This window comes from Rousettus aegyptiacus, unplaced genomic scaffold (genome assembly GCF_014176215.1).
Source record: "Rousettus aegyptiacus isolate mRouAeg1 unplaced genomic scaffold, mRouAeg1.p scaffold_m13_p_8, whole genome shotgun sequence".
NCBI lineage: Eukaryota > Metazoa > Chordata > Mammalia > Chiroptera > Pteropodidae > Rousettus > Rousettus aegyptiacus.
In genome coordinates, this window is record NW_023416311.1 from 93,973,956 (window position 1) to 93,992,181 (window position 18,226).

General features: G+C 43.2%; 2 pseudogenes; one reads left to right on the forward strand and one right to left on the reverse strand.

Moving 5' to 3' along the window:
• Window positions 1-5,691: 5,691 nt before the first annotated feature.
• Window positions 5,692-5,810, reverse strand: LOC118607417 (annotated as a pseudogene).
• Window positions 5,811-8,444: 2,634 nt separating this feature from the next.
• Window positions 8,445-8,563, forward strand: LOC118607331 (annotated as a pseudogene).
• The last annotated feature ends 9,663 nt before the right edge of the window (window positions 8,564-18,226 follow it).

An 18,226-nucleotide genomic window follows, 5' to 3' on the forward strand; every position in this document is an offset into this window, starting at 1 on the left:
GCTTCTCTGAAAAACACACTCTCTCACTGACCTAATATTATCATTGACCACACAATTATGCTTGGACTGCATGGGGTTATTTACCCAGAAACTCCTTTTACTTCTTGAAATTTGGGAAGGGCCCTCCCCTGTCCCTCCTCCCCGTAAGCATACTTAAATGGCTATTTGAGAACTGCCCTTTTTCACATGACTCTGTTTCACTGGCTCCAGAAGAGCCTTTACGAGGCTCCTTATCAGAATCCTTCCACGGAATTTTTCTGAGCCTCTCTCAAGTCCAGCAGCAAAAGTCAGAAGAGGCAAGACTCACAGCATTTAAGGGCCAGAATCCTGCCTGAGGCGGAAAGATGGTCTGTAGCGAGAGAAGAAAACCCAAGGGGAGAATATGCCACCCAGAGAGAAGTGGGGAGATGAGAGCAGGGAGCGCCCCGGGACTCGCGTGTCCCTCGCCCCATTTATCCCTGAAACCCAGCAGCCCCCCCTTCCCGCGGTCTGGTTGTCCTTGGATCCCGAGAGCCAATAAATTCCCTTTATGCCCTTTTGCCTAATTCCAGTTGGATTTCTGTAAGTTGCAACTAAAAAATTCCTGACTGATGCAACCCCTGATTCTTCCTTCCTGCTCGCTGCCCTGTCGTTCCTAAACCAAATATCCGCATCCTGTACTTACGTGTTTCTTAACTCAAAGGCAGGACCTTACATGTACTGCTGTGGAACGTCACCTCGCTTTATTTGATTCATAATTCTAACGTAGCTAGTCACAAGTTTGCACACGCTGCTGTCAGTCGTGCTAAGAAAATGTGGCTTTTGTAAACTTTTGGTAACAGGAAGTCACCTCCTAAGACTCCACTGGGTGGCAAGGAAAAAAAAAAAAAAAGATTTTCCAGTGTCTCTTTAAAAAAGACTTAGGCCGAAAGGAACTGACTCAGTTATTTTGAGGAAATTGTTAGTTCTTTGGAGCAGTCCAGTCTTCCTCCTTCAAGATGTGCGCTGGCTGAAGGAGGGAATCGTGAGACTTCACGATGATGGAAAAGAGGCCTCAAGTCCCAGGGACCTCCTCTGGTCTTCGCTGGTCTGTACCGCGAAGGAACCTGTCCCATCTCATCCCTGCAGTGTCAGGGGCCCCATCTGCATCTTGGCTCTTCCTACTGGCATCCGCGGCTGCATCAGCGGCTCTGGCCCTTTGCCTCTGGTCCTGAGTTCATCATGTATCTTGTCGAATGAAAACAAACCCGGACTTAGTATGGAGAGACTTTATTCAGCAGGGTTGTCGCGAGAGGGGGAAGGGCTGTTGCAGTAGAAGGAGGGTCTGTTGTGATGCGGGGGACGCCTTGACCGTGAGATCTACGAGCATCTCAGGTTTTCAGCAAAAAGAGCTTTTCTTTTATAGAGAGAAGCCGGCAGGCCAAAGAGAACTGGGTGTGGGGAAGTGGGGTGAGATGGTGGGGTGATGGAGCGGCAGATCAGACACCCCTTCACCCTGAGGCCGGCCTGTCCCTAAGGGGAGTTGTACCCTGGCTGGCTCGGGCTGAAGGTGAGCCAAGGTTCAGGGACCCGGAGGAAGGAGAGTGTCCTAACTCTAACTGAAATTTGACTAACAAGTATTTCGTTCCCTTTGATCAGTAGACAAAAGCAATTCAGCTAACTATTTATGAGGCAAAAACGGGGACTTCGCAGGTTTATGTCTGGCTTTGTGGTAGGCAAACCGGGCGGCAATGAGAGTCGTATGTAGGTCATGTGAGGGAGGGTGGTTCTCTGCAGTGAGCCCTTTCCTGGAACACAGAAGAATGGGGAGTTTCTTACCCTTTGCTTGCTTTCCGGGATCACAGGGATCAGGCGAGGTCCGACACCGTCACCGTCACCGTCACCGTGAGCCTTTGTGTTCACGCCAAGCCCTCGCCAAGCCCTCGCGGCGTCTCGGAGTGCCCTCCCTCAGGTACGCGAGGATTTCCTGGCTCCAAGAATGGCACAGACAGATCATGGGAAGCTGGAAGTGGTGCCTCGGGTCCGTCTACAAAGCCGCCTCTGTCGGCGATACACCACACTGGAAATTAGGGCTGCCCAGCTCATTGTGAGACCAACTTCAGAAGTTCACAGGTCACCTCAGGCTACACCCAAGGGAACTCACTAATCATCCCAATCTGCCTGGGATTCCATATACCTATCTGGATATTCTGCAGCCCTTGAATTGTCGGCCTTGAACAAGGTCCCTAAGTGCCCTATCATCTGACCTCTATGTCCTTTTCCCTTCCCACGGCCCTCTGAGATCGCGAGGGTAGCTCTCCTTCCTTCCTTAATGGAAAAGGCTTCTGTGACATCATACCTAAGTTCTCTCTGCCCTGCTACTTATATTAAAACTCAACGATCATAAATGTTACCAGGAGCCGAAGAAGTTTAGAAAACCTGTTCTCTCTCACCAAAGCTTGTCTTTCAAAGTATCATCAGTCTGTGAACTTAAAGCTTCCATTTCAGAATTTATAAGTTTAGCACTGCCTCTGTCCTTGCATTCCTGCTGTAAAAACCCTGATTTCCCCCCCAAGTCAAATGGATACCTTTTGCAGAACAGGAGGTCACATAAGAGGAAATTCAAATGCAAAAATCATTTCCATATAAATCAAAAATATGATTCCCCATTACAGTAACATAGAAATAAAAATGGAACCAATTATGTCATCCAAATTATTTGCTGACACTCTGATCTCACTCACTGATAAATTTGAAAAATTTGTATTTTGTATATTCATGTAGTCATTGATAAAAAGGATAAAATTATTGAATGAGACAGAGGATAGAACCTGGAGGCATACCACTAGAAATAAGTTTACAAACTGATAGTGCTCTATGGTGAAAATATCACTTGCCTGGAATTTATTCCTGTATTAGTCCTGTATTCCCGTATTAGGTAAATGATTCATTTGGGGTTGTAGTGGACATTCCCTAGGGTGACCCCCAAGTGATCCTCATCTTCTGGTATTTATGCCCTTGTTTGAGTGCCACTTGTAAGTTGCTTCTAACCAATGCAATATGGCAAAGGTGACGCAATGTTTCTCTTCTTGACTATGTGAAGTTATATAAGACTATCTTGCTAGAGACTTTCTCTCTTGCTGGCTTCGAAGAAGTAAATTGTTATTAGAAGGCCTATCTTTCAAAGGGATGAGGCTGGCCTCTAGGAGCTGAAGACAGCCTCTAGCCAGAAGGAAACTAGGTCCCTCAGTCTCATAGCCAAAAGGAAATAAATCTGTGAACAACCTGTGAGAGCTTGGGAGAGGATACTTCTCCAGTTGAACCTCTAGATGAGAATACAGACTGGCCAATGCTTTAATTATTGCAGCCTGAATCCAGAGAATCCAGCAAAGCCTTGACCAGATTCCTGACCCTCAGAAACAGACATATATAGTACAGAATATATATATTATATAACATAGTACGTAATAGCAAAATAGTAAATATAGTTTTAAGACACTATGTTTGTGACAATTTGTTACATAGCATAGAAAATTAGTGCAGGGTCTAGGGTGAGGAAACAAACTGTTCAGACACATAGGTGCCTTGTTTCTGATGCCTGCTCTGGATTAACTTGCATCTCTGAGCAGGTAACCGAATCACTACTTAAAAGAGCTAGAATCTAAAATTAATCCCATTAAATGCTGACCAGCAATTCCCTTCCCTTCTCTGTTGCTTGTTTGTTTGTTAGTTCATTCGTTCATTTGTTTGTTTTTAAATCTAGCTCAAACTTTTTCCAGTGAAAGAAAAAAGAACTTACCCTCAGCCAACTCTAAGAAACTTAGCGTGGAATTTCTCTGCATGGTCTCCACCCCTAATAACAGACATTGCTCAGTTATCACACCGCTGTCCTGACCTCTGGTTAGTCGGAAGAGCAGAGCCAATGTTCTTAGAAGTAAACCAGAGCAACAAACTCATGTGAAATAATTTTGTGGGTCTCCATTTTCTAATGCTACATAAAGAAAGGCTTTGAATAGTGCAGGATTCTGGGAAGAACCATGGTGAGTATTTTCTAAGATTTCAAAGTCAATGGGGTATATAACTGAGAACATAAATTCTAAAACCATCATAAGCTGAATGTTGGAAAAAGAGAAGCAAGTGTTCTTTTCAGGGTGAAAAAAACCCCTGCTCATTAGAGCCTTAGAATGAATCTACTCTTACAAGTCTAATCCATGAATAAACTAAGAAATAGAACTTCGCTGAAAAATTCCTCATGGATTTACAAGTTGCCATAAGTCCCTAAGGAGTGGATTTTGAGCTATAAAGTTGCCTGAGATATACAGGTCTGTACAGTGTAGTGAGAATTTGGAAACTGACATCTTTCCACAACAAAGATACTACTGATACCAAAACCCAGACCTATCTGGCTTTCTGGCCCCTGTTAGTTTGGGTTTCAGGGTAACTTCATGGTTGCTGGCTGAAGAAAGAGGGAATTTTTGAGGGATGTGTGAAAGCAGAAGAACCGATCTAGATTTCTTAAAAACCTGGGACTCGATATCACTTAATTTTTATTTTAAATTGACAATTATAAGTGATCTAATATTCAAAATTCTTAATTACCTAGATATTGGTAAAACCAGAAAACAAATGTACATATACTTTTATGCCTCTTGTCAGATGGAATAACAATGTTAAAGATTCCAGCAAAAATAAAGTGTCAGTAAATGCAGGCTTCATTTCATCTTCTATTCTGTGCTTTATTCAATTGCCCATAATAATAGACCAATTTTTACCAACTCTTAGATTTTGTAATGAACTCAGCTAAACATTGTATGTGTTGTTTTGGATAGACATCAGTTAAAAACACAGTCACAAAACTGAACTATAGTAAGACTAAGCTGATAAATTGACTATCATGCAGATTATACAATCTCTGACGCTAAATCCATTTGTGAAGCCTGCTTTGACCAAATGCAACATTCCTTTCTTCCTCAACTGATGAAGGATATAATTTGGAAGTACAATAGGAGATAAGAAAATGATCTACTTTGGGAGCATAAGAAAGCCTGGTCAGAGTAAGGATATTTTATCTTCTGTATGTTTTGATCATTTGACTGAATCAGAAATCTGGAAGCCAGTTCTTGGTAGTCATCTTATCAGTGACCTTAAACAGACAGCTGGGTGCTCATCGGGTGGCGAACTTCAGAGAAATGTTTTGTGACCCTCAGAGCGCTTCAGGATAGGTTTCAAATTTACCTTTGAATTCAGTCAGACTTTCTAGTTCAAGTTCAAAAATTCAATAAAAGAAAAATTTTAGCAATTTCTCTCAGTATTTTTAACTTATCAAACACTCATTCACCCAAGAAGGTTTTGATGTCCAACTATATTCAAAACACCTTGAATATTAGGGAGAGCAATTTGGGGACAGAGAAAAAGAAATCAATGACATAATTCCTGGCTTCTAAGAACACCTGCTCTAGTGGAGGAAATGAGACTCAGTCACACACAACCACAGTACAAGGCAGAATGTGCCATGAGTACAGATAATATGTAATGGGAGTTCGAAGGCAGAGGGATTATTTGAGATTGGAAGGATTCATAAAAGTTTCAACAGTATTTATCATTTATATCACAATATGGAAAACTCAGAATAGCTTTTCTTTTTTTTTTTTCTTTAGGCAAAGCAACCCTTGGTCAACCTCACAGATTGCAAGGACTTTGTCAGCTTACAATCCCTTTATTTTTTATTTTTTACACCTACAGCACCTGGTCTTCCTAGGTGGTCTCCCATCCAAGTACTAAGCAGGCCTGACCCTGCTTAGCTTCCAAGATCAGACAGGCTCGGGGTTGTTCAGGGTAGCATGACCATAGACAAGAATACTCAGAATATCTTAGAACCAAGGATCTCAGAAGTAGGAAAATTCTGAGAAATCATCAAGTCCAATTCTTTATCCCATGGGGTTTTTTCTTTATTTTTAATTATAGTGAATACACAATATTATATTCATCTCAGATGTACAACATAGGGCTTCGACATTTATACACCTTAGGAGGTGATCACCAGAGTAATCTAGTAATCATCTGTCACAGTACATAGCTATTACAATATTATTAACTCTATTCCCTATGCTATATGTTATATCCCCTTGACTTATTTTACAACTAGAAGTTTGTACTTCCTAATCCTCTTCCCTTTTTCCCCTTATCTCCCTACCCCTTCCCCTCCGGCAACCATCAATTTGTTCTCTGTACCTATGAGTTTGTTTCTGTTTCATTTTGTTAATTTGTTTTGTTGTTTAGAGTTCACATAGAAATGACATCATAATGTATTTGTCTTTTTCTGTGTGACTTACTTCTCTTAGCATAATAATCTGTAGTTCCATCCAGAAAATGGCAAGACTTCATTCCTTTTTGTGGCTGAGTAGTAGTTCATTGTATACATAAACTATATCTTCTGTATCTCTTTATCTATCAATGGACACCTAGGTTGCTTTCATGTCTTAGCTATTGTAAACAATGCTGCAATGAACATAGGGGTGTGTACAACTTTTCAAATTGTTGTTTTTATTTTCTTAGGTTAAGTACCCAGAAGTGAAATTCTCTGGATCGTATGATAGTTCTATTTTTAATTTTTTGAGGACTCTCCCATGGGTTTTTAAGTAGGAACCCATGGGATGACTTCAGGGTATTCAGACCCTCTACACTGCTTCTCATTCTCTGTCTCCTTTGGAGACTCACCCTTTTCTCTCCTATCATTAAATATTGAAGTTCCTCGAGGATTCATCCCAAGCCCATTCATCCGTATTCGTGACTTCAGGAGCTATATATATATCACTGACTCCTAACTTATCTCTCTGGACAAGATCTCATTTCTACATTCCATATATTCCACTGCCTACTTGGCATCTCCACGAGGAAAACTTAAAGACATGTTACACTCAACATGCCTAAGATATACCTCATAATCTTCCACCTCAAAACTCGTCCTCTTTTATACTTACCTTCTATAGCCATTATTAAACCCCATCTCCGCACACCAAATTAGATTAGACCATCTTTTTTCAACTCACATCTGATCATGTCACACTTCTGTTAAAATCTTTTAGCAACTTCCCATTGCCTATTAGTTAAAAATCAAACCAGGGCTTCATGGATTTGGATGCTTTTGACTGCAAATAACAGAAAATCCTCATTCAACTAGCTTAAATAATGATGATGTCACTTAATAAGCAGTACTTAAATGGTGGCTCCAGATGGATCATGAACATCTTCAAGGAACCAGTTTCCGTCCACTTTTCTTCTCTGCCATTGAATTTTTCTTGAATATTCCTGATTTATAATCACCATAGTTTTGATCTTAAAGGAAAAATTTTCCTTTCATATTAATCCCTCCTTGAGCTGTTATTTAAAGTGCCTTTATTTTGCCTTTCATTATGTTGAGGTATTTTTAAGTGTGAGTAGGTAGGGTTCACCTATTGTTGCCTTACCGGGGTACATAATTTTGAAAACTATCACATCACCCTGGTCACGTAACCTCTTTGTAAGGCATTAGCAGCTAATAAGTTTCAACGTCAGAAGCATTAAGTTGTATTGGACTGAAATGTTTACGAGTATTTGGTCAAGCTTAGTTTGGCAAAGTTGGTTGCCTTCAGGCTACCTCTCAATAAGATAAAATATTCATCAATTGAGAATTGTAAATTCTTCCCTTGCCATGTACTTTGTTGTGTTGAATGAGTGCAGGGCTGTAACTAAATACATAATAAGGAAATAAAAGGAAATGTAAGAAGTATGATTTCTTATTTAGAGCCATGAATTAGAGGAGAGGGACACCGGGCAGAAAGGCATTGTAAGATGCTCTCCTTGAAAATGGCATGATGCTGACAGGAATGCAGGCTGCCAGGCTAAATACACCAGGTTCTGATCCAGCATCAACTGCACATAAAATATGGTAAGCAAGAAAATCATTTGCAGTGAAAACGACATGTTGCTTGTGGTCATTATGTAAAGCCAACGTGACCTTTGTGGCCTCCATAAGAAGCCAACCACCCCAGCCTGAGGAGAGACCAAGGCTTAGAATCAGAAAGGAATGGATTCCTGTAGTTCTAGTCTAGTCTAAGCATATAAAAGACACAGCACAGTGACTCTAGCATGAGCTCACAGAAGAAAAGCAGAAGCCAAGATGAAATGGTCTTTCCATCATTAGGAAAACACACAGAAGGCTTGTAAGGAGAGCTCTATAAAGTTTGTATAGTGAAACCAGGTGGAATTTGGTGGCGAACATTAATTGAGTGATAATTTTGAATGGAAAGCAAACATGAATGTTCTGGATGTTTTCCACTCTTGATCGGAAAACTCTAAATTTGTTGCAGCTTCTTTGCATTTTGAAGATCATTTGAATCTCCATCTGCCATTGAAAGTTGAACTGAGCATCCAGAGGTTGACTGGTTAAGTATTTCCAAAACATTCATAATTCCAGGGATCTTATGAAATACAAGAAAGACATTGCCATCTACGGCCATGCCACCCTGAACAAGCCCAATCCTGTCTGATCTTGGAAGCTAAGCAGGGTCAGGCCTGGTTAGTATTTGGATGGGAGACCACCTAGGAAGACCAGATGCTGTAGGCATAAAAAATAAAAAATAAAGAAACTGTAAGCTGACAAGGTCCTTGCAATCTGTGAGGTCAACCAAGGGTTGCCTTGCCGAAGGAAGGAAGGAAGGAAAAAGACATTGCCACCTCATGCCCATTAAGATGACTAATATGAAAAATAAAGTGAAATAACAAGTGTGGGCAAGGATGTAGAGAAACTGGAACCCTCGTGCATTATTTGTAGGAATGTAAAATGGTGCAGCCACTATGGAAAAACAGTATGGTGGTTCCTCAAAAAATTAAAAATAGAACCACCGTATGATCCAGTAATCTTACTTCTGGGTATATATTCAAAAAATTGAAAGCAGTTTCAGTGAGATGTTTGCACACCCATGTTCATAGCAGCACTATGAACAGTGGCCAAGAGACAGAAGCAAACAAACCAAATGTCCATCAAAAGATGAATGCCATACAACCAAGAATACTTCATCCAGCAAAGCTATCATTTAGAGTCGAAGGACAGATAAAGAGCTTTCCAGACAGAAATCAGCTAAAGGAATTTATCACCTCCAAACCAGTATTACAGGAAACATTGGAGGGACTTCTTTAAGAAAAAAAAAAAAAAAGTATCAAAAAAGAATGGTAACAACTACATTCCTATCAATAAGCACCTGAAATGGAAAAGAATTAAGTGCTCCAACCAAAAGATAGAGTAAGGAAATAAGAAAATAAGACCCCTACATATGCTGCCTATAAAAGACTTATTTCAGATTAAAAGACACACACTAAAAGGAAGAGGATAGAAAAAGATATTGCTTTGATGGACGTAGAAGGCATTTAAGTCAGACAGAGAAAGATAAACACTATATGATTTCATTTATATGTGGAATCTAAGGAATAGAAAGAACAAACTAATCAAAAACAGACTCACCAAAATAGTGCACAATTTGGTGACGGACAGAGGGGAGGGAGGTTTGGGGGGCTGGGACAATGGAGTGAAGGGTTAAAGAAGTTCCAATTAGTAGCTGTTGGATGGTCAAGGGGATGGGAACACGGCATAGGGAATGCAGTCAGCATTAATATGTTGTCTAGGTGGAGGAGGGTCAGGGGAGGGAGGGAGCAATTGAGGGGATCATTTTATGAATATATAGATGTCTAACCAATGTACCGTACACTTGAAACAAATTAAAATAAATAAATTAATAATAATAAAAGATGAATGTCAAAGCAAATGCGGTATATACATTCAGTGGAATATTATTTGACCTTAAAAGGGGAGGAAATCCAATCACATGCTATAACATGAATGAAACTTGACGACATTATACTAAGTAAAATTAGCCAGTCACAAAGAGACAAATACTGTATGATTCCACCTATATGAAGTATCTAGTAGTCAAATTCATAGAAACAGAAAGAAGGATGTTGGTTACCAGAGGCTAAGGGAAGAGGAAAAGGGGAATTATGGTTTAATGGGTTCTAGAATTTCAGATTTGCAAGATAAAAAAGTTCTGAAGATCTGTTTCACAACAATGTGAATTATACTTAACACTACTGAACGGTTCACTTAAAAATGGCTAAGATGGTAAATTTTTGGTTAAAAGTTGGTTTTTACTGCAATTAAGAAAAAAAAAAAGACATTTCCAATTCCTTCGTTGGCAGTTAACTTCAGGAGATGTTGGATGAGAGATAGATAACCGGAAGATGGACAGGGGAGAGAATACAGAATTTTAAGGGGTCTGGACTTGTCTGTTCTTCCCAGTGACTTGGGAACTATTGATGCCATAGAATGTAAATGAAGACAGAGCTGAAATAATAACCTTGGAATACAAAAGGGATTGAAGAGGTTTATGTGAGACCTCCTTTCCACTAACTTCAGGTCTCCTCAATTCTGAATGTCATGATAGATCCACATCTTTTGACAGCACAGTCCCAGCCATCTCTCTTCCTTGGAATTTATACTACCTGAACAGTCAAAGCAAAGTGGTCTTTGTGTTATTTGCCTCTATTTGTGCTGGAGAGAAGGCTAAGAGAAAGTACTACATCTTGGGAGCTAAAACACAAGAGTGGATTGGCCTGAGGGGAAGCTAGGGGATCAGGTGAGCCATTTAAGGGTGGATATTCACGGTTCTTTAGGTTGAAGCAAGGTAATTTTTCAAAACAGTTAGGAACCACATGATAACAAAGCTCTGAAAACAATCTCAGCCAGTGGGTCAGAGCCTAAGACACAGAGACTAGTAGTCTGGACCGGTCTGGAAAAGAGACCTCCATTCCCCAAGTGGGAAGTGTGACCGATCAAGATTTAGGGACCTGATCAGGTGGTTCAAGGTGTAGCAAAATATATCTGATGCCCCATCAAAAAGCTCTTCCCAGGAGCAATGCAGATCATGCCATACAGAAGAAACTCATCTCGCCTCAGAGACCCTGATTCAGGCCTTTGCCAATGCCTGACCCTTCCTACTGAGATTAAGAAAAGACATCCATTGTTTACCTCTTTTGATCCACTTTACCTCAGGTTGCAAAAACTTCATTTCTGGTAGTACGGAAGATAGGATAACCTGGAAACTGCCCATTATAGAACAGCTAGACATTCTGGACATATATAACAAACATTCTTGTAAGTGCATAGCTGAGCTGACCAGAAAATTAGGGGAAAGCTCCAGGGGCCCAGAATGCAGAAGGAACTGAGTGAACACCACAGTGACAGCTTTTGCCGTGGCCACCTCAAGCGTGGGAGGAGAATTGGAGGTCTCAGGAAATGGCACCACACTGTCCTGTCAGGAATCCAGCTGACACCTGAAAGAAGAAAAGGAACATGCGGTTACAGTAAAAACAGAGCTCCTTATCAGTGACGCTCACCCTCCTCGAGCAAGGAATTCTGTGTTTTCCCTAGAAGGTAAGCATGGCAAGGTCATTAGCTCTGAGATGGCTCACTGACATGCACCCAGAGTAGCTGTATGTTCCCCGGGAGACCCCCATTGGCATGGCGGGCTGTAAATTATGGTCATTCCTAAGAGGTAACAAGAGAGGTTCTGTCAGCTGTGCAATTACTTTGTTTTGGCAGGACACTTTGGAGTCAAGAAAACATTGGCTGGAGTTCAAGGCCAAGATTTTGGATCAGCTGCCACCATAATTTTTCAGAAATGTGATGACTATTCCTCAACAAATAGTTTCCTAAGTAGGCTGCCGGAATGTCTCCTGTACATGTTCGAAAGGGGCTTAAGGAATGAGGCTCTTGGGGATCTACCAGTCCAGCCGAGTGACCATGGGCTTCCCCAGCAAAGGGTGAGAAGTCCTGATCGCATCAGAAATCCTCCTCACCAAATGCAATGAAGGAATTAAGAGAATGGCTTTAACTGGCATAGGACAGGCCTGGACCCTGCATCTTCCACAGGAGATATGAGTACAGCAATGTGAAATCTATCAAGGTTACCCAGCTAGACCTCTCTTCTTCGCTGAAAGTTCTGTGTTAAACTAAACAATGTAGGCTTCCTCCACTCGGTATTACATGTGGATGTAATAATAGTGAAGAGGAGAGCCATGTGAACATCTGAATGACCTCCGACCCTCCAGACAGCCACTGGATACCCTGTCTTCATTTCTTGCCTCGACCTAGAGCTTCATTTATATATTAGATAGCATTGCTCATACTTAAAAAACCTCAGGGGATCATTGAAATGTGAATACCCAAGTCTATGGCTTGGCATGGAGAACATTCCCTGCCCATTTTTAAGCAGCATAACATTGCATCTAGACAAACACTCTATAATTAACACTATATGTTGTCGTTGTCATGGGAAACATTTACAACATACCTGAGTTCCTAAGATAGAAAAAATATAAAGTTTGGGTGGTGGGAGGCTGGGTATGAAATTGATAGTCAAATGCTGACTCAGAAATACTATTACAAAAGTACAGATGCGGAGGCCCTGAGCTTATTTGGCCAGTGAAGATAGAGAGAGAAAAATACCTGTCCTTCAAGGGCAGTAGCTGGGCCATACAAAAAACATCCTATAAAGATGAGGCAAGCCACTAACTTATTACCAATTACTACATATATTTTATTAATTTTACGGGATAAAATTAAGTATATTAAAAACAGTGTTTGCTCTATAAGAGATTAAAAAAATATAGTGGTGGTTCTCTGAGTTTTAGCACAAACTGGAGGTCGATACCAGATTTCTCATTCTGTTTAGGAAATGACATTCATTATTCTTGAGAGAGCCTGTAAAATTTCTCTGATCTACTATGAGTGTGCTTATTAGATTGGTTCTACATTATAAATATAATATTTAAAATGTCCCAAGAGATAGTATTTTGCAAACAGATATGGACTGAAGTCTTACTGTATTTCAATTGATTCTCATTGAATTTCAATTGTTCTTCGTCGAATTTTTATTTTCTAAATTTTTTATCATGTTTCTACCTTTATCACATGTGCCACGTATGGATTTGTGCTGTGCGGGGTGGAAGCTGTACATTTAAGAAGTGGGGGAGGTCTAAAAGGTTCGACGGCACAGCTTCCGACTGTCAGATTCTTAGTGATTTTCATTCTTTTGTGGCACCCTCCCCTTCCCATCACCTCACCTGCCGTGCACACACAAACCTCACGAAAACACCAAGCGTTTCTTATGAGATAACGATTTGGGAGTACTAGCTGAGGCCAGCCATAAAAGCATTTTTGCATTTTAAGGATTTCTCTTAGAGGAATGAAAATCTTTGATCTCCTGGCAGGACCATTATTAAGCTGGGAAGTTCGTCCTAACATTCAAGGTTCTTTTTAGGGTCTGAGATGTTCATCTTCTAGCATAAAAAGAGCACTAGATAGGCTTTGAAGCCTGGGGCCTTAGTTCTGGGTTTACTGTTTGTCAGCTGTGGGATTTCGAATGCCTCAGAACTTCAATTTCCTTCTCTGTGAAAGAGAATCATCATTAATGGGTTGAGTTCTGGGTTTACCTGGAAGGAAGCAGAGAATGGTAGACAGCGGTGTGCTGATAAGCACTTGACAGACAGGTCTGTGAAGGGAACACACCATGGTTTACAGAGTTTGTTGATTTCCACGGCGTGAATACTCGTAGATGGCCCCTTTCAAGGGACCACTGTGACGTCACTGAATGTGGAGCTGGGAAGAGATGTACAGTAGCACACCATGGTTTTGTATTTCCACATGGATACTTTGCCGATAGATTAAATATAAATAACCTCAAATGTTCCGTGTATTTATAACCTTCACTTCAACAATAAAATTTAGTTGTAAGTTTATGTAATTTAGTTGTTAAGAATGGCTGTGTTCACCAAGCAGCTCGTGAAGCGACTGCACATGACCGGGGGCTTTGGCGTCTTTTACGTGACAGATGTGAACCAGGGATGGAAATAAATAAAATCTGGCAAAGACTTCAGGCCAAGGCTTACTCGAATGAGAAGATCCAGGATCTTGGATGGGTGGAAATGAGAATCACACGCAAGCAAAGGACCCGCACCGAAGCAGGGTTTTGGCATGGGGGGGGCGTTACTTCTCTTCGGTCAAGACAGCTCCATTTAGAAAAGACTGAAAGTAATGTACAATGATGTTTTCATGTTTTCATTTGGAGGGGATACGCTAAGTAGACGTCTCTAACCTGCTGTGGCAATATTACCACTATCACTACTGTTGTTATCATTATAAGCTGATAAGTAGTGACTTGTTTCACCATAGAAGCTGCTTAGAACTGTTGCTCAAAGTTCCATGCAGGAGGCTGGTTTTGTTTTTAGACTCAAAAGGAACGTGTATTCGAAAAGGGGTAACACTCCACAGGCAGCGTGTGGCCTCCTCTCAGAGGCAGAGGGCGAGAGGGAGTGGGAGGGCGGTGAGCAGGGCTGGAGGTTTTGAGGCGCAGCTGTGAAAACCTTTGAAGGGAAGGCAGCGGTCTGAGTCGTTTGCACTGCCAGCTGTTCTGGTTTGAAGGTGGCTTGTTAATCACTTGACTAGTCGGGATGTGAGGAGGACAAAGAGAAACTCCGAGGATCTGGCCTGGGGCACGGGTTTTGTCTGGCGCTTCAGGGAATCGGCTGGCAGGGTTTACTGCGCAGGTATCTCTAAGCCCCTGGGGTACAAAAAGGGGGCAAATATGTTCTCACGTGACCGGGAACGCGCAGCGATACCACGTCTGCTTCATCTCGCAGCAGACTAGTGCGGTGCTTCCAGACCGCTGGATTTCATGAATTTTGATCATTTTTGCCAACTTTTTATTTTGTCAAGTAAAGACATAAAAGAAAAACCTACCAACGAGTATCGCTGCCATTTAATAGTGGAAAAGGCATTTTTGCCACCCAGACCACAACATCACAAAGTTATAATCTTAGGAAAAAAGTCAGTCTTTAAACACTGAATCTATTTGTTTGTGACCTTTGCCTGTTATTGTCCTAATTTTTCTTATTTCAGCACAAACTGATAAAACTCCCCCATTGACACCAGCCTGCAGGTGGTGGCTGGGAGACTCTGGGCTGTAGTCCTAAATTCTGCTGCAAGAGCACGCTTCGTCTTGAGTGACAGGAGATTCGAGGCAGGAGGGTCTTCGAGGCCCCTCGAGGCACTCAGGGTGACAGGGACACCTGAGTGTGCCGCCGCCATAATTCAGCCCGGACGGGCGTTGGGGCTCTGGGCCAGATTCCGCTCTCTCACCCTGGCGCTGTCCCTTCCCGGCTGGAGGGCCAGGGCATGCGCTTAACGCACTCTGTCTCAGAGATGACTGCAGTGCCCGAGACACGGCGCTTTCTTTGACCAGTGCCTGGTGGAGGGTCCCCACCGCAGACGCGAGCTATTGTCATTGCTCTGTGCCAGAAACTTCACATCCACAATCTTGTGTACGCTCCTGGTGTCCTTGTCCGTGAAAGGAGGATGAGGGTTAGAAGGATGCAGACCTCCCGCAAAGTGCATGCCAAAAAGAACCCAGGGCCTCAGTTAGGGCCAGTCTTGACACCTAAGGACCTGAGGCACTAAGCAAGGCCGCCTCCCGAAAACAGTGCTCGCTCCCGTTTATCGAGCTTCTGCTGCATAGCAGGCATCGCTTGAAAACACTACAAAGGAGTTACTATTTTCCTAATAGTACGAAGGGAGAAACTGAAGCTCGAAAAGACCTGGGGTCTCCTGAGGTCCCATAGCTAGTAAATAGAAGAGCAGGGATTTAAGCTCAAGAGTCCTTCCTGTGGGAGGCCATTTAAGAATATCCGAGTTTTAAGGAAATTTCAAAGCAGAAACATTATAGAATGAGCACTAACATTACAAAAACTAAGAGGAGTTTCTTTGGGCACTAATTCCTCTGATCCAGGAACTGTCTTATTTTGGGATCCCTTAATATTTGACAGGCTAAAGGGAGAGAGACAAATCTAAAGTGTTAGGGAATTCTTTGAAGACCAGCAGCTTGGAAGTTATGTTGAAGGAGAAATAAAGTGGGAATAGCAGAGATCCCACTATCAAGTTCTGCATGACTGTCCATTGACCACACGAGCAGAGTTTGCCAGCCCCACAGCCCTCGCAGAGATTCATGAAGAAAGCTGGATGTTCCGGCAAATTGGAGAGCATTTGCCGCATCCAAAGGCATCCAAACATTTTTTTTTTCCCAAAACATGGGCTTGCCAAACGAAATGCATCTGCAGACCACCCGGTCGAAAACCCTGAGACAATAAATGCCACAAAATAAGGTAGGCTGGACAGGGACGCGTACAGAGGGGCTGAGGTGTGGCCTGCAGGCGAAGCAATGGCCCGACTGGAAAGCAAATGGTTTTCCCAGCGGCAGGAACAGTGGGCCTAAAAAGCAGTGGGCAGGAAAATGCAAGGAATAGTGAATGGGCGACGAGTAAATCCTTGAGTTAAGTCACATTCAGCACAATTTGACCGAACCAAAAGGATAGTGAGTAAGAAATTAATACAGCACGACTGAGGGCGTAGGGCTGTGAACGCCAGGCGCAGCGCATGGAATGTGATCTGCGAGGAATGGGAGTCATTACGGGTCGTTGAGCAAGAGCGTAACATTATCAAGGCCACGGCTCAGGCAGACTGACGCGCCCGCGGGGGTCAGATGAGTACAAGAGGAACGCTTGGAAGTCAGGAGAAGAGTGAGGTGCCCTCGGCCACCTCGGGGGTAAGGTGAGAAAGGCCTTGTTCGGCAGCAGCGAAAAAGGGAGAGATGGGACTCTGGCTGTGGGAGACGATACGAGGAGCCAGGTCTACTTAGAGAAGACGGAAGGTTCCCGCCATCCGCTGGGGTGAGCGCTGCAGCACGGTCGTCACCTAGAGCCCCCGGCCTGACTTCAAACCCCGGTTCTGCAGCTTAGTAGCTGGGAGCCCTTGGGCCAGTTAATTAACGTCTCTGTGCCTCAGTTTACTCACCTCTAGAGTGAGGGAGATGACCATAGCCCTACTTCATGGGGCAACAGGTAGATATCCATACATGGTTAAATAAGTGAACACATTTAAGGTATGTAGGGCATGTGCTCCTGCTCATTCTTCATTTTACTTCTTGAGTAAAATGCCGAGAATAGTCTCAAAGTGGTATTCAGTTAAGATCCCAAGTGGCAAATTCTATTTAGTCTCTTGCTGGATTTTTTTCCTGAAAACATAAAATGCCTTTGACACCACCCAAGACACTCCTCCGGGGAGAGGCCAGGTCTTCCCCACATAACTGGTTCTTCTCAGCGTTCCGTGCAGCCGCTCCACCCCTCGTCAGGGGGCACCCAGCACCGGCCACTGCCCGATAAGATGTGGAGAGGCTGGGACAGGTCTGGAACGCAGCCTCGCACATCTGCTTACTCGACCCATTCTGACGGTGAGAGGCCCTTTGGAAGAGCGGTTTGCCTCTGCCTGGTCTGTGGCCTCTAGGCCCAGGAGAGGAAGGCTTCCATAAGTCCCCGGAACTTTGCAGCTTCAATGCAAAGTTCTGGTCTCTCTCAGCCCTCTGGAGTAGTGGTGGAATCAGAACCCCCTTTTGTCAACACTGGGAAGCCCCCCCAGCCACTGACACCCTTATGAAGAGCCTTTGCTACACTGGGACAAAAATCTCAGCATTCTCAAAGGATTCCTGGGGAGAGGCAGCCACTGGAGGGGAAGGTGTTCTTTAGGACACACGAGGGGCCTCTACGCTGTAGGGGAACAGGCGCTGCTCTGACCAATCACCGCTGCTGGCGTCATTTTCCCCAGGGGTGAAGTCCAGGGGGCGGTTCTTAGGGCTGGAGGTGTGCGATCCAGCTGTGGCATCTCCACTCTGTGGAGAAGACAGATGTGAATGAAACTGCCCTGGCTGGTCCTCTGAGATCCAGAGGCAATGTGGCCATCACTATCCTCCTCTGGGCCCTCATCTGGACCCTTTGGAAGGGGCACAATGTACAGAAAAGGGGCTTGCTCCTCATTGTCTCTCATCTCATTCTCCAGAAGGAAAGGACTACTTGTCCTCAAGCCTAGTCGTCTTGAAAGGGCTCAAAAATGGCCAACCGAAGGTTTCGTCTCCTCATCCAAGGAAACAGGAGAGTATAATAATTACTCTCTTGAATGCTTCACTATGTGCTAAATTTGAAGTCCTCACAGCAGCCCCATGAGGTTGGAACTATGATTATCCCCATTTTCGCCCAGTCTGCACAGCCACAAGCAGCAGAGCCAGGCTATAAACCCGAGGAGTCTGGCTCCAGTGTGTCTTCATCTGCGAAATGGAAACGATAGAGCTTCGGC